The following is a 16647-nucleotide window of genomic DNA, read 5'->3' as shown; positions in this document are numbered from 1 at the left end:
CTACAATTTGTAGCGACAGCTTCCTTTTTAACCTTGAGCTTAGTCAGCTCTGAACTCCCGTGGCACGTTAGCAAACGTTAGCAAATTTCTCCAAAAAGTCATCTTTTTAGCAGTTCAATCCAAAACCTTTCAAAATAAAAGTTCAGAGGCCTTTTCCATCCTTCTTGGAATTATTTTCACTTGAGCCATTTTCATCATTAGGCCTCTTTCAGAAAGCGTCAATTTTCTGCGCCACTGTCCTTGCGTCACTTTTAAAAGGGTACTATTTTTCTGCAGTCATCTCTAAGCTTCACTTGTAAAACTATTATATAAACAAACACAAAGAATAATTAATGAAAGAAATACAGTTTGTTCTGTTGCCTCCCATCATTGCTAATAATTAATCCATTAATCTAAATTACCTAGCAGTAAAGCACAAATAAAGCAGCATTTTATATCTACCTGTCTTCATGAATCCATAAAGCCTTATGTGCACCTAGAATAGTAGAAATGACATCACATAGACAAGGGAAGCAAAATAAGCACATGCCATTATTTCAAAAACAGCTGCTATTAGTTATGACATGACAATAGACAAGATTAATTTATTATTTTCCACATACATAAGAATGCAACATAATGCACATTTATGAGCACACATGTTAGTTTCCCACATGTCTTTTGTGTATGCAACTTTAAACTAGGTTGAATTATTATACACACAGCACAAGTTGTTAGCATTATTAATTTATTTATGGAAGTGTGACTTCATGGGTTTAAACAAATTTTTGTTTTCTATCCCGCTCCATCAACTCCCTCATCTGGTGATTAACAAATCACCACACCAGCACCCAAAAATTTAGCAAAGATTTTATCTAAGATGAACATGATTCAATTTCACCTGTGTTAGTATTTCTAAAGACTTATCTCATCAGTTTATCTACAACTCTCATATTGAGTTTTAAGAAACCCCTCTAGTTCTATTTCTTTCTCTTGTGTATCATACAACTAAGCTTCGACAAAAGTGTTGCAAAAACTATAACTAATAAAATGTCTGTATCTTGCTTGTCATATAAACTTTAAACTTCTCCTTGATTATTTCTAAAAGAACAATAACCTAAATTATCCAAAGCAGAATTATAATTGCATTAAGCTTGCAAAGAAAAATAAAACAAAAATTTTAAAAATTTTACCTAAATTTTCTAAAAATTTCTAACACCCCCCTTTTTCAAATTTTTTTTTTTTTTTTTTTTTTTTTTTTATATACTCTTTAAACCTTCTAACAGTTTTTCTTCGACCTAATGTCACAAATTAATTTTTCAGCTAACAGGATTTCTTCGACCTTGTGTCATCTAACAAGATTTCTTCAGCCTTATGCCAAAAACAGAAACCAAAAATTTAACAGGTATGTACTTCAATCATTGTCACTTTTGTCTTCAATCTCTTTTTGACTGTGACTATTTACCTCCATTACAGGTATCACTTCTATTTTCTTTCCTGCCTCACTTTTCTTTTCAGAATCTTTTTGACTTGATATCTCATCAATCTGTTCCTTTAATCTGTGTCTCAATTTGAATTTTAGGCCTTCATTTTCTTCTGGCCATTCATCACATTTTCTTGGTAATTTCTTCTTTTGCTTGGTCACATTACATTCTGTTCTCCAAGCTCCTTTTCTGAATTTTCTTATTTGAGAATCTTCATCACTCTCATCAGTTTCAGTGTCAGAAATTTCAACTTCAGACTCAGGTACTTCTTTACTCGGCAGCTTCACTCCGTTAGGAACGTCATCTTTGTAGCTGGTACTTGGCAATTCATTTTCTTCTTCAATTACCTTCAACTTCCCAGTTTCAGAATTCCTGTTCCTGCTTTCAGAGTTACTTTTCTGCTTTTCAATACTCTCCTGGTCTTGAATCACAATCTGATCACATTCTTCTTCTGCTTCTTTTTCTGGCACATTTCCATCATTTTCTGAGTCTTCAGTCACAATTTTCAAGTCTTCTTCAATCAAGGCTTGTTTTCTCTTCGTGTTCTCCAGATGTCGACCAACTTGTCGATCTTCAAGATCTGGATTCTCTTCAGGCTCTAATTCAGAATCTGAATCATCAATTGTGACACTATTCTCGTCAGGATTTTCAGGTGTAGATACACGAAAAGTATGGCCAGTGTCAATCCACCTCTTCAGTCTTTTGCACTTCTCTGCATTTGTTGTAACAAGACTGACTAGCCTCCTTTTCTGCCACCTTGGCACTAGAGAATTTCTTTTTAGACGAACCTTTTTCCTTATTCTTTTTCCTGGTAACAGATCAAATACTTGCTCTTTTTCTCTTGTTTGCACTTCAGTTTCATTTTCATCAGACACAGAAATCATTTCATCTGATAAATTCCTGCAGTTCTCCAAATTGATGCTATCATTGATAGGCATCTTTCTCTTCTCTGGTATGAATGACTGTCTCATGACCTTGTCCATCTTAATCTCACGTGGACTTAAATCTGTCTTTTTATCAGTAGTATTTCTCAAAAACATCAAAACAAGTGGAAGAACATCTGTCCACTTTGTACCTGCAGCTAGGCACATTTTTGCATCTCTGTCTTTTATAGTATCGTTCTCATGCTCCTCAACATCTGAAATTTCTAGTCTATGTGTACATTGGAGCAATCTGTTTTCAATATGTTTTCTGCCATCTGATAACTTAGCAACAGTAATTTCATCATCATGTCGCATCTGAAAGGTTTCGAACCATTTTGTAATCAAACAGAAAATCACAAAAATGTAGCACAATTTATCATGTAGTGACATCTCACAGAAATCCATTTGTAATTTGGTCAATGAACCACTCTCCTGTAATTCAGTTCCCAATCTCATAATTGTTCTCTTAATTGTGTCTACTTGCAGATAAGTCAGACACCTCTGGTAAAGAAATTCTGCAATTTTATGGTACATTCTGTCCATATCAGTAATTATGCTATTTGGTAAAACTACTCTGTCATCTTTGTGTATCCAAATCTCATCCTCATCTCGCTGTCTAAAATTTGCTCTTAACCATGTGTTTCTCAACCATGTGTTTTTCTCCTCATGAGTTGCATCATCTCGTAAGTCTTTGATTACCTGCCATGTTTCAACTACAGATGTTAGTATTAGTGAACTCAAAGCATGTTCATCATTCATTTTGTATGCTGCACACATCACGACAGCAAACCTTTCTGCCAATTGAATATCATCAATCAATCTTTTAATTAAATTTGCATTTCTGAAAAGTGAACCTGCAGAAGTCAATGTTTCAATCTGTTGATCAATTGTATCCTTTATTTTAATGTCTTCACTCAAAAGAACATCATTTTTATTCCAACATTCTGGAAGTGCATTTAATCCTTTTGGACTGTTTTCCTGTTCTTTATTTAATCCTGTATCTGTTTTGTCTGACTGTTCATTAACAAAAATTTGTAATGGCAATGAAGCCATGTCATTCTGCTGAACCATTACCTGTCGCTGTATTTGTAGCTCTTCATTCAGCTTATTTATTTCAATCTCCTTTTCCTTTGAGCATAATTTTGACTCGTCTGACTGTTTCAAATCAATCAGATCAGTATCAGACTTCTCACTTACCAGAACTGAAGTCATCTCTGTTTCTTGCTGATCTGTAGTCCCTACTAATTCAATCTCAAGTACAATGGAATAAACCTTTTCAATTAATGGGACTTTTAAAACTGCGGAATTAATTTCATCTTTTCCCAGCACAAGGACTATCTCTGTTTCCATAATTTTCATGGACTCCTTTAAATCATTTGGTGAATTCACATGATCAGGAATATTAATTCCAGAAGTACCAAGCATCTCATCATGCTTTTCTGTTGCATCATTTTTAGTAGAAGTCAGAGCTGGCACTTTATCAGTTTGATCTGACACTTTTGGCGTTACATTAATCTGCTCTGGCGGTCTTCTTGTATTCCTGTTCTGATCCATATTTACAACATCAATTGTACACTGATCTCTATTTTCTACTCTGACATCTTTATTATTTATTTTCACTAATTTTGGAATCTTTAATTTATTCTCACATTTAGCAACAACCTTTTTCATTTTCTTATATAAGGAAGACATTTTCTTTAATTAATTTGGTAAATGTACTTTCTAAATTTGCCTTGCAGCGTTTGCTGATCAATTAATTAATTAATTTAAAACTATCAGGTGTAGAAAACCTTATAACTTGGTCAATTTAATATTTCTCTAATTTACCTGTATCACTAAATTTAATTTAACCTGTAAAGAAAAATATCAATTTGCAAAAACAGTAGCAACGCAAAATATTTATTTATAGTAATACCAACATATAATCACATGTGTTTTAATTGTACTTAATTTTCACTTACACACCTTCTGCAACGTATACCTGTGGAAAAAGAAAACCTAACTTGTTTTGCCTTAATTTACATATAATTTCTTGCTTGTAAATAACTCTTTACCCTTTAAATATTAATTATATATCATTATCGCATTTCGTTTTGCGACACAATGTTTTACTGTTCCTGCTATAACCTGTATTTAATTTACATTTTTATGATAACTATTTATTATTTAACTTTTATTTATTAAACTCTAATCACCTTTGTTGCTATTGTCAATTAAACAGGGTAACTAGTTACATATAATATTCAATGTTTTATAAAATTTCACTATTTAATGTTAATCAGTTATTAAAATATATTTTTGGGCATTACTAGCATAGGAAATTAAACATTTGATAGAAAATAAACAATGTACATCAGCACAACAGGTGTTTTAATCAATCAGCGTGTGATTACTATAATGCTCAGCTGATCAGTTTATTCAGCAGTGAACCTCTACTAACAGCTCATCTCTAGCTATAACCACACTGTTGCTAAGGCCAAAAATCGCTACTGCTTCTGTCCCAATCACCTCACGTTCAAGCCTCTGCATTAAATCAAGTCGGGGACAATTAAAAACCCTTTAACATATAACAGCGCTTCATCCAATCACAGCGCGACTTTGCTGTGACATCACAAACACCTCGTCCAATCAGAACGCAGCTTTCGCGTTATTCAGTCAATTTCAGCGCTGCTGCAGCTGACAGTCTCTTCAGCGCTCGTCATACAACAGCTGTAACATAAAAAACGATAGCGCGACTAGAAAAGAAATTTAAAACGGGAATATTTACTTTTATTTTTTTCTCGGCAATTAAGTTTAAAACATCAGCGCGCCACAGCCAATCAGTGGCTCCCCCATGACACTGTATCTCACCAGCCAATGGGTGCCCGGCTCCTCTATGACGAGTCGGGACCAAGGAATGTTCATCAGAAAAGCCTCGCCCAATCAGAGCGCAGCTCCCTTGACCAGGACTCAAAGCGGAGCCTCGCCCAATCGCTCACGAGCCTCCTCAACCTATAAGGTCGCGGCCCCTGTATGACGCTGCGCGTCAACAGCCAATGGGTGCGCGACCTTTGTGTGACACGCCGGGGCGCTTTAACCGAAGCGAAGATCTATTTCTTAATTTAATTATCCCGTCGCTGCAGCTTCAAGTTTTCTCCTCTCGCGCTTCAAACAGTCTCTTTCCAAAATTCCTAGAGATTGTATTATAATGTGTAGCGCTCCCCACACGAACTCATTACAACTCGCTTATGCATAGAGTCGATCCATTAGAACAAACTCTTTATTATTCAATTTAATTTGGGGACATTTTCTATTTATTAAAATTTCAGTAATCAAGGTGACGCTCATTAGCCAATTAGAGCGCAGGTTCGTTATGACGCGACGGGACTTTAACGAATCAGGACACAGCCTTATCACGAAGCTGTGATATTCTAGCCAATGAGAGAGCAGCGGCTGTGACGTAGGCAGCCGCTGCAGATGGCAGCTCTCCCTCAGCGCTTCTCACACGAAAAACAGCCCCTCCCTCACAAAAATGAATTTCAACAGAGCGCACTATGCTCTTCTTTTAAATGATAGCGTCACAGGCTCACACAGCTGTTCCCGCTCTCATTTCTTCGCGTTTTTCAAATGAAGTGAGTTTCTAATAAAATACTCGCAGTTATAGCTAGCAAAGAAATAATTGAAAACGGGGTCATTTAATATTTATAAACAATTATAATAACTGTGGTGGCGCGCATTTAAGCGCATTTACTTCTTAACAATTGAAACACTCCAGTGAATTATAGCTCGACGCTCTAGCCCAATCAGAGCGCGGCTTTGCTCAGTCACTCCTGACGTCTTTAGCCAATCAGGGGGCAGCTTTTTAATGACAAACCAGACGCTCTATCCAATCCGAGCGCGGCTGTTTCTGACGTAAGCAGCTGCTGCAGCTGCAGGCTCTCTCCTCACACGTTCCCACTCCTAAAACCAGCCCCTCCCTTACAATTTTCGATCGGGGCACAATTTAATGGATTTAAACTACGGAGAATAATATAATACTATATTTAAAGCGTGGAATGTTTATAAATTTAATTCTAATCGCTTTTTACTTATTTTAACGAATTTAATAACGTGTAATACCTTAATTATTGCCTAATTAACACAAAACATTCTAAAATGCTCCTGAATGTTTTAAAATTAGCACAGTTCACCTTTTTATAATTTTCAACTATGCTGAACACTTTTTGAATCGAATTTATTAGTGTGCAGAGCCTTTAAATGTATTTAAACACTGCACAATACTTTTAGAAAGTCTTAGAATGGTACAGACTTTATCCTGAACTTTCCTAAGTACCTTAAAATTACTTTTGGTACATTTTAGTGAATATTTAAAACGAAACACATCTGTCTGCTTCTCTAATTAGGATAGTTTACATACATTCAAGTATCCACACTTCGGAATAGACGGCGCTATTCACACTAAGGATAATTTCCATTTGTCAGTAGAGCAACTCTTACCCTACCCTTCTAACACGTAAGAATATGAACTCATTTTGCTCTGAACCCACCGCGAAGTGAAAGTTCTAAGAGTTCCACTTGAACATACCTTACAAAACAATCACGCACTTTCACACTGAAAATTCCCTAACTTCAGTCACACATGAAATCCGTACAGGACTCTCACCTGTTTATAGAAATCATGCACCGTTAGCAAAATAACACCGTTATCCGTACAGGGCTCTCACCTGTTTATAGATATAAAACATGTACCCGTACAGGACTCTAACCTGTTTATAGATAATCATGCACCGACATTACCCTGCCCTTCACTCAAGCTCGAATATAACTAATACTCTTATCACAGTGAGTTTTATGGAAGGCGCTTTGTCCCTATTCTCATGCTGCTCTAATTTCTTAGAAAACCCTCACTATACAAGATTCACACCTAGCCCTAAAACTGTGTTGCACGGCGACAACACTGTATTGCACGGCGACAATACTTCTGGTACACGGCGATACCAACAGTGATACTCGGCGATATCACAGAAACAGATCAGATATTCTGCATGACTACTTTCTCATCACACAGTTTTTGTACCGGTACACACTTAGCACAAAATAAACAAACTCAACATGTGTTAAAACTTAATCCTATGAATTTACCAACATATATGTATCATGCATGTAACATGTATGTCAAAAACAACATATATAAACCGTCCGATGGCTACCAGAAATTGATCCAGCGCTCTCACCAAAATATTGCACAAATGACACTATTTACTACCACAAAACTTACACTACAACACTAGGCCCATAACAACAATAGAGCGCTTGAATCATGAGGCGATAAGATCTAAATATAGTTGTTTAAACCATCTGCAATAATCAAGACCAGCTTGTCATTTTAGAAAGTTTATTTTAACACATCTAGAAAAACTTAGGTTTTGGTATTTTATTAAACAAGCATTAGAAAATGTCATAAAGAAAGATTTATTCAGTATTAATAAAAAGAGCATAAATCAAGAATTATTATTCATTAGCAGGAATAAGTAAAATTAAGCATTTTCCAAAATCCTAACTATATCTCTGTCTCTACCCTCATCACCTAATAATAAAGTATTTAATAAAAACTCCTGTCCTCACGTGTAAAGTCCATCAGCATAACATCGTCCTCCAGATTTTCTCGAGCGTAAGCCAACTATGTGTTCTCTGAACCTATTCTTATACCCTAATTTTAGCTGAGCTAACTATTTTTCACATTCCAGCAGACGAATTCTAGTTCTTCATTGGCTGAGCCACCTCGTACCACAGTAAACTGTGACACCTCCTTTTTACATGCCCGGGCAAATTCACTAGTCCATTGTTCATTTAGAAGTCTTGGCAGCTCTCCTTAGACTGCTACAATTTGTAGCGACAGCTTCCTTTTTAACCTTGAGCTTAGTCAGCTCTGAACTCCCGTGGCACGTTAGCAAACGTTAGCAAATTTCTCCAAAAAGTCATCTTTTTAGCAGTTCAATCCAAAACCTTTCAAAATAAAAGTTCAGAGGCCTTTTCCATCCTTCTTGGAATTATTTTCACTTGAGCCATTTTCATCATTAGGCCTCTTTCAGAAAGCGTCAATTTTCTGCGCCACTGTCCTTGCGTCACTTTTAAAAGGGTACTATTTTTCTGCAGTCATCTCTAAGCTTCACTTGTAAAACTATTATATAAACAAACACAAAGAATAATTAATGAAAGAAATACAGTTTGTTCTGTTGCCTCCCATCATTGCTAATAATTAATCCATTAATCTAAATTACCTAGCAGTAAAGCACAAATAAAGCAGCATTTTATATCTACCTGTCTTCATGAATCCATAAAGCCTTATGTGCACCTAGAATAGTAGAAATGACATCACATAGACAAGGGAAGCAAAATAAGCACATGCCATTATTTCAAAAACAGCTGCTATTAGTTATGACATGACAATAGACAAGATTAATTTATTATTTTCCACATACATAAGAATGCAACATAATGCACATTTATGAGCACACATGTTAGTTTCCCACATGTCTTTTGTGTATGCAACTTTAAACTAGGTTGAATTATTATACACACAGCACAAGTTGTTAGCATTATTAATTTATTTATGGAAGTGTGACTTCATGGGTTTAAACAAATTTTTGTTTTCTATCCCGCTCCATCAACTGCACCCCCAGATCTCTGCAGCAGGTGCCTTACCCCCGGACTTTATTATGAAGCCTGTTTGTTACCAATTAAGTAAGCCACAACACAGTTGCTGTCACATTTGTCGTCGTTTCCAATTTCTTAGCTGCACAGTTTAAAACAAAATAAAAGCACAAGTTGAAATGTAACTGTTAGGTTCAACTTTTCATTCCTCGTCTCTCTCGACTCCACCCCTTTTCTGAGGTCACATCTTGACCTAAGCTTGTTTTGAATTTCAAGCACTGGGAACAGACCTCTTTAGAGAGGAGCTCCTTCAGGGACTTTCTTCCCACCGATGCATCAGCCCCCCCCCCCTCCTTGCCTCTGTGTGGTTGCAGATGAAGAGTCCCCCGGGGGTCCTCCCGGTTCATACTCCCAAGGGGGGCCCATGTGTATGGAGAGAGCTGAGAGGCTTTCAGTCTGTAGGTCCCACTCTGCCCTGAGACCCAATAGCTCTTCTCCCTAGTATGCTCCACCTCTCCTTCCCAGACAGGGGCCTTCATCTGAGACCCACCCCTTGGAGCACCACCATCTCTCAGGCAAGGACCAGGTGACAACCCAGCCCCATGAAGTGGCATCAGCGCCGGTCAAGCTGTGCCCTTGTTTGGTCGCAGTCTCCGAGATTGGGGTTCTGTCCCTCTCCATCAAGAGACACCACTGCTTCCCCAACTGGACCCTCACTACTGCACAGCTACGCCTCCACTCATGTTCACTCAGATACCGCTCAAACCAGACTAGCTCTTTCACATAGGCCTTGAGGAGGGGTTATAGCCTCCTATCTCAGTGGCTGAGCCTTGTGAGGTTGAGACCTGGCCTGTAGCCCCTCTCTGAAGCAGGAGCTGTGACCCTATGGACTATCTGAGCTTTGAGAGGCTGAGACCTGGTCTGCAGACCCTCTCTGCAGCAGGAGCTGTGACCCTCTGGTCTAACTGAGCCTTGTGAGGCTGGGGTCTGGCCTGTCACCCCTCCCTGCAGCAGAAGCTGTGACCCTATGGGGTCTGGCCTCTCACCCCTCCCTGCAGCAGGAGCTGTGACCCTCTCTGGGGTCTGGCCTCTCACCCCTCCCTGCAGCAGGAGCTGTGACCCTCTCTGGGGTCTGGTCTGTTACCCCTCCCTGCAGCAGGAGCTGTGACCCTCTCTGGGGTCTGGTCTGTCACCCCTCCCTGCAGCAGGAGCTGTGACCCTCTCTAGGATCTGGTCTGTCACCCCTCCCTGCAGCAGGAACTGTGACCCTCTCTGGGGTCTGGTCTGTCACCCCTCCCTGCAGCAGGAGCTGTGACCCTCTGGGGTCTGGTCTGTCACCCCTCCCTGCAGCAGGAGCTGTGACCCTCTAGGATCTGGTCTGTCACCCCTCCCTGCAGCAGGAGCTGTGACCCTCTCTGGGGTCTGGTCTGTTACCCCTCCCTGCAGCAGGAGCTGTGACCCTCTGCTCTATCTGAGGCTGGGGTCTGGTCTGTCACCCCTCCCTGCAGCAGGAGCTGTGACCCTCTGCTCTATCTGAGGCTGGGGTCTGGTCTGTCACCCCTCCCTGCAGCAGGAGCTGTGACCCTCTGCTCTATCTGAGGCTGGGGTCTGGTCTGTCACCCCTCCCTGCATCAGGAGCTGTGACCCTCTCTGGGGTCTGGCCTCTCACCCCTCCCTGCAGCAGGAGCTGTGACCCTCTCTGGGGTCTGGTCTGTTACCCCTCCCTGCAGCAGGAGCTGTGACCCTCTGCTCTATCTGAGGCTGGGGTCTGGTCTGTCACCCCTCCCTGCAGCAGGAGCTGTGACCCTCTGCTCTATCTGAGGCTGGGGTCTGGTCTGTCACCCCTCCCTGCATCAGGAGCTGTGACCCTCTGCTCTATCTGAGGCTGGGGTCTGGTCTGTCACCCCTCCCTGCAGCAGGAGCTGTGACCCTCTGCTCTATCTGAGGCTGGGGTCTGGTCTGTCACCCCTCCCTGCATCAGGAGCTGTGACCCTCTGCTCTATCTGAGGCTGGGGTCTGGTCTGTCACCCCTCCCTGCAGCAGGAGCTGTGACCCTCTGCTCTATCTGAGGCTGGGGTCTGGTCTGTCACCCCTCCCTGCATCAGGAGCTGTGACCCTCTCTGGGGTCTGGCCTCTCACCCCTCCCTGCAGCAGGAGCTGTGACCCTCTCTGGGGTCTGGTCTGTTACCCCTCCCTGCAGCAGGAGCTGTGACCCTCTGCTCTATCTGAGGCTGGGGTCTGGTCTGTCACCCCTCCCTGCAGCAGGAGCTGTGACCCTCTGCTCTATCTGAGGCTGGGGTCTGGTCTGTCACCCCTCCCTGCATCAGGAGCTGTGACCCTCTCTGGGGTCTGGCCTCTCACCCCTCCCTGCAGCAGGAGCTGTGACCCTCTCTGGGGTCTGGTCTGTTACCCCTCCCTGCAGCAGGAGCTGTGACCCTCTGCTCTATCTGAGGCTGGGGTCTGGTCTGTCACCCCTCCCTGCAGCAGGAGCTGTGACCCTCTGCTCTATCTGAGGCTGGGGTCTGGTCTGTCACCCCTCCCTGCAGCAGGAGCTGTGACCCTCTGCTCTATCTGAGGCTGGGGTCTGGTCTGTCACCCCTCCCTGCATCAGGAGCTGTGACCCTCTGCTCTATCTGAGGCTGGGGTCTGGTCTGTCACCCCTCCCTGCAGCAGGAGCTGTGACCCTCTGCTCTATCTGAGGCTGGGGTCTGGTCTGTCACCCCTCCCTGCATCAGGAGCTGTGACCCTCTGCTCTATCTGAGGCTGGGGTCTGGTCTGTCACCCCTCCCTGCAGCAGGAGCTGTGACCCTCTGCTCTATCTGAGGCTGGGGTCTGGTCTGTCACCCCTCCCTGCATCAGGAGCTGTGACCCTCTCTGGGGTCTGGCCTCTCACCCCTCCCTGCAGCAGGAGCTGTGACCCTCTCTGGGGTCTGGTCTGTTACCCCTCCCTGCAGCAGGAGCTGTGACCCTCTGCTCTATCTGAGGCTGGGGTCTGGTCTGTCACCCCTCCCTGCAGCAGGAGCTGTGACCCTCTGCTCTATCTGAGGCTGGGGTCTGGTCTGTCACCCCTCCCTGCATCAGGAGCTGTGACCCTCTCTGGGGTCTGGCCTCTCACCCCTCCCTGCAGCAGGAGCTGTGACCCTCTCTGGGGTCTGGTCTGTTACCCCTCCCTGCAGCAGGAGCTGTGACCCTCTGCTCTATCTGAGGCTGGGGTCTGGTCTGTCACCCCTCCCTGCAGCAGGAGCTGTGACCCTCTGCTCTATCTGAGGCTGGGGTCTGGTCTGTCACCCCTCCCTGCAGCAGGAGCTGTGACCCTCTGCTCTATCTGAGGCTGGGGTCTGGTCTGTCACCCCTCCCTGCATCAGGAGCTGTGACCCTCTGCTCTATCTCGCTGGGTGACATTAGTGATGCTTTGACCCCGTCTCTCGCTCTGTCTGTGTTGGTCTCTTTACTCTTCTATCTGTTTATTTCGCGTGTCTTTCTCTCTCTTCCACTGGCAGCTCCTCTTCTTCTGCCCCCCCCCCCCCCCCCCCCCCCCCTCCATTCTGGCTCCTCGCCCCTCTGTTCCTCCACAGTCTGCTCTGTTACCCGGCTGGCTGCACCCCCGCCCCCCCGCCCCCTGGCTGTCACTCTCTCCCCTCGGTGATCACTCCCACTCCCACTGCCCCCCCCGGTGGTCTCTTTACCGTCTCTCTCTCTCTCCCGCCGGCTCCTTCTCTCCCCCCTCGGTTCCTCGCCGCCTCCTGTTGTTGCTGACGCTGCTGCTGCACTTCCGGGCTGCGCTGCCAACGGTAACCTATGACCCCCTGACGCACACGCGCTACTAGACCGGAATCAACACTTTGCGCCGGACCCGCGGGCCGCCATCTTACGAAGGGAGGCCCTGCTGTGACCCCTACCCCAGGGACAAGGGGCACCCCTGGGAAATACCCCAGCACCAGCCCTGGCCTGCAGGCAGTGAGCACAGAGGGCCACAGCTCCCTCGGCCAGGGAGGGGGCGCTCTGACAACCTACCCCAGGGACAGGGGGCACCCCTGGGAAATACCCCAGCACCAGCCCTGGCCGGCAGGCAGGGAGCACAGGGGGCCACAGCACCCTCTGCCAGAGAGGAGGCCCTCTGATCCTGCAAGGCTTCAAATATAACTTCTAAGCCCAAATTCTTGAGCGTGCAAAACAATATACATGCTATCATCCCACATTCCGTCACGATCACAAGGTTTGTTATCGTCAAAATAAGCTCTTTGAATGGTATAAGATATCTGATCACAACTCTCTCCATGAAATAGATGTGGTGACATAAAGAGGGAGTTTGACATTCCAGCCAGCAGATCAGAGCAGCTCCTGGCGAGGCATTTTATGCCTGTCCAATAAAGTAATGTCCAGTGGAGACATAACTCAGCCTTGTCTCGCAGACAATCACTGAAGCCGATGAAGTGCAAATGTGTATTGACTCTTCCATCTTTTGATATTAGATATAAAGAGACACTTTAAACATGCACTATATAACATGGGATGAGGCTAGCATTATGTGTTCAAAAAACAGAAAGCTGGCTTTTTGTGATTTTCTGTAAATCCGTTCAGTACTTTTTGAGAAATTAAGGTACCAAAATATTTGTGTGAGAAGTTGGCCTGATATATGATGTTTCCAATTCTGGAACCACCTTGTATCAGTCCAAATAACCCCTTATGGTGTCTGGTTGTAAGTCAACCTTGTAGACAAGCTATCTTAATGGTAGCATAGACTAAGCAGCCTTAAAGGCTTAACTCAAGAGGTCGTGTTAAGCGAGCTGTTTTACCAATCACAATCCTGTAATATCAAATGAAAGGACACCACACAAGTATATATTATAAAAATATATGTATGTATTACTCAAAATAATCCCCAGTACTCTTTATGAGTAAAGGGGCACAAGCGTTAAATCAAAAGCACAGTATAACATACAAAGTTGCACAATTATGGATGAGGGCGAGGGGTCACTCAGACCATATACTAAACAAGTGGTATAAGAGATACCAATCGAGCAGTGGTTAGGCCTAGGGCCTAGGGAATCGCTGGGAGCAGTCGGGACAAGCAATGCTGAAGTCGGGAAAAGCCCGCGGGATTCGGGCGCAGCGCTGAAAGCGCACGCATGCACCAATGTTAGTCTATGGTGCGTAAAAGTTACACAAAGAGAGTTTTAGGACACTTCCGTTGAACCTAGAAAGACAAAACTTAAGACACAGACCCTAGAGGTGTGTACCAGTGTGGGAACACCGGCGTTGCAATGTTACCTCACCCACAGGAAGCGGGTGCACAGGGTCGAAATAGTGTCGGGTTTCGTCACGCTGGTTCTTGGTGCTTGAAGCTGAAGAGTCTGCAGGCGCTGTGAAGGAGAAGTGTCCGGTGGGATCCAAGGGTGGATCGAAGTCGAAAAGTACCTGAAAGCAGAGGGGACAGAGTCTGGGTCAGTCAGCTGTGACCAGGGTGGAACCAGGACGGAACCAGGCAATGTCGGGCGCAATCAGGTGGTTGTCGAGGAGCTTCTCTCCGCTGTCACGTGGGCTCTGGGGCATCTGCGATGTCCAGGAGCAGGTCACGATCTGTCCCACGTAGGCTCTCGCCGTCGGCGCTGTCGGCTTCAAGATTGGAGCAAACAACACTAGGCAAAAGCAATCCACGCGGAACTGGGAGATTGCTTCTCACTCGGACCAGGAGGGTCAGAGTGGGGGCTCCTTTTCAGGGGAGCTGGTGCAAATCTGGAGCAACCAGAATCACAAGTCGTATTTCAAGTTTCGTCGGCACAGGGGCCACAAGCCGGCTGGCAAGGGACCGGGCCAACGCGTTGAGCCAAAGAAGCAGAAGGGCCCCACGCAGCACTCGTCGAGTGTAGAGGGGTGAACTTCGGTGCAAGAGTGGCTCAGGGTGGGGGCTTCTCAAACCCCGGTGTACAGCTTCGAGGGTCACTCGTGGGCTGCACGGTCAGCGTCTCGTGTTCTTTCCAAGATGGCGTGCCCCACGCTTCCGGTCGCCTCCACGGGTCTCAGCTCTGCAGGGGCTGTGGATCGGGCTGTAAGAAGGCAGGTAAGCTTGATCTCGTCGATCTCTGTCGCTCGAGTTCCGGCGGGAACTGCAACAAAGCAGACGTAGAGGGCTGGATGGTGCCTGTTTGCACAGGGTGGTCACTCCTTGACCTGGGCTGGATTACCTGCTAGGTCCCCTCCTATGGGTGACACCCAGGAAGGGGGTGGATACACCCCTTTCCTTTGATCCAGGCCACGCTGGGACTGGGGCTGGTGTGCCCCAGAACCGGTTTGACCGGATTATGCAAGAGGTAGCCTTGTGCTCCCCATGCAGTGTCTGGTTTCTTTCAAACCTCCCTGCTACAATCCACTATCTCCTGTCTGGGGGGGTGTGACACCTCCCTGCGACAGGAAACCCTTTGTCCAGGCCCCTTTGGCTGAGTTTCGGTCAGTTTCACGCACTCTGCCTCCAGGATTGATAAGGCCTTCCATAGGAGTGGCTCACAGGTTTATATGTGACCAGATATAGGTTTAGATATAGGTATACTATATCTAAGCAAGGGGTGATTACACCACCTTGCCCCAGCTGAGTGATCAGCCAGTTGTGTCAATTTAAGAACCAGCCAGGGGTGGCAAAAGATATGCTGCAGCCCCTGGTAGGCCTTGGTGGCACCTATGCCCTGAGCACCTATAGTGCATGGTACAGGGGCTGACAAGGAGTCCATTTCCAATTGTGGTATGTACCTATAGTACATGTATCATTAATTTAGAGAGAGAACAGCAGGCTGGGGGTCCGATTCGCAGGCCCACAGCCTCAGTAGTCGAAAACCAGTGAAGCAAAAAGCAAAAATTTGGGGTGACCATAGGATAGCAGACCCTACTCTCCTACACAACCCCCCCCCCAAACGCAGGGACATTAAACTTAACCATGACCAGATAACTCTTCATGTTCTAAGTGGAAGTACCTGGAGAGACCATCTGCATTACCATGCTCATTCCCTGGGCGGTGCTCCACTGTAAAGTCCATCCCCTGTAGGGAAATGGACCACCTGAGCAGTTTGGGATTTTCACCCTTCATATGATTTAGCCACAAGAGGGGCTTATGGTCTGTCTGAACTAGGAAGTGAGTTCCAAACAAGTAGACCCTCAACTTCTTCAGGGCCCAAACCACAGCAAAGGCCTCCCTCTCAATGGCTGACCAACGTTTCTCCCTGGGGGTCAGCCTTCTGCTAATGAAAGCAATGGGCTGGTCTTGACCATCTTGATTAAGTTGTGAGAGCACAGCTCCCACCCCCAACTCAGAAGCATCTGTCTGTACAATGAACTGTTTGGAGTAGTCAGGACTCTTCAGGATAGGTGCAGAGCACATGGCCTTCTTCAGGTCATCAAATGCCTTTTGACAGCTAACTGTCCACTGAACCTTTTTTGGCATCTTCTTGGATGTCAAGTCATTTAATGGTGTCACAATGGACCCATAGTTTTTCACAAACTTTCTGTAATACCCAGTCAGGCCCAAGAAGGCTCTGACTTGTGTCTGGGTAACTGGAGGAGCCCAGTCCTGGATGGTATGGATCTTGCTCTCCAGTGGCTGAACCTGACCCCCACCTACTAGGTGGCCCAGGTATACA

General features: G+C 44.9%; 1 protein-coding gene across 1 annotated transcript in view; it reads right to left on the bottom strand.

Moving 5' to 3' along the window:
- The window catches only part of STK11IP (serine/threonine kinase 11 interacting protein), a 291281-nt gene extending 278481 nt beyond the window's left edge, over nt 1–12800 (bottom strand). Inside the window, exon 1 of the mRNA XM_078683491.1 lies at nt 12706–12800. The gene's annotated coding sequence lies outside the window, so the exon portion shown is untranslated. The remainder of the gene's footprint in view (nt 1–12705) is intronic.
- Between the last annotated feature and the right edge of the window lie 3847 nt (nt 12801–16647).

Source organism: Lissotriton helveticus, chromosome 3_1 (genome assembly GCF_964261635.1).
Source record: "Lissotriton helveticus chromosome 3_1, aLisHel1.1, whole genome shotgun sequence".
NCBI lineage: Eukaryota > Metazoa > Chordata > Amphibia > Caudata > Salamandridae > Lissotriton > Lissotriton helveticus.
This window is presented reverse-complemented; position numbering and strand designations above follow the sequence as displayed.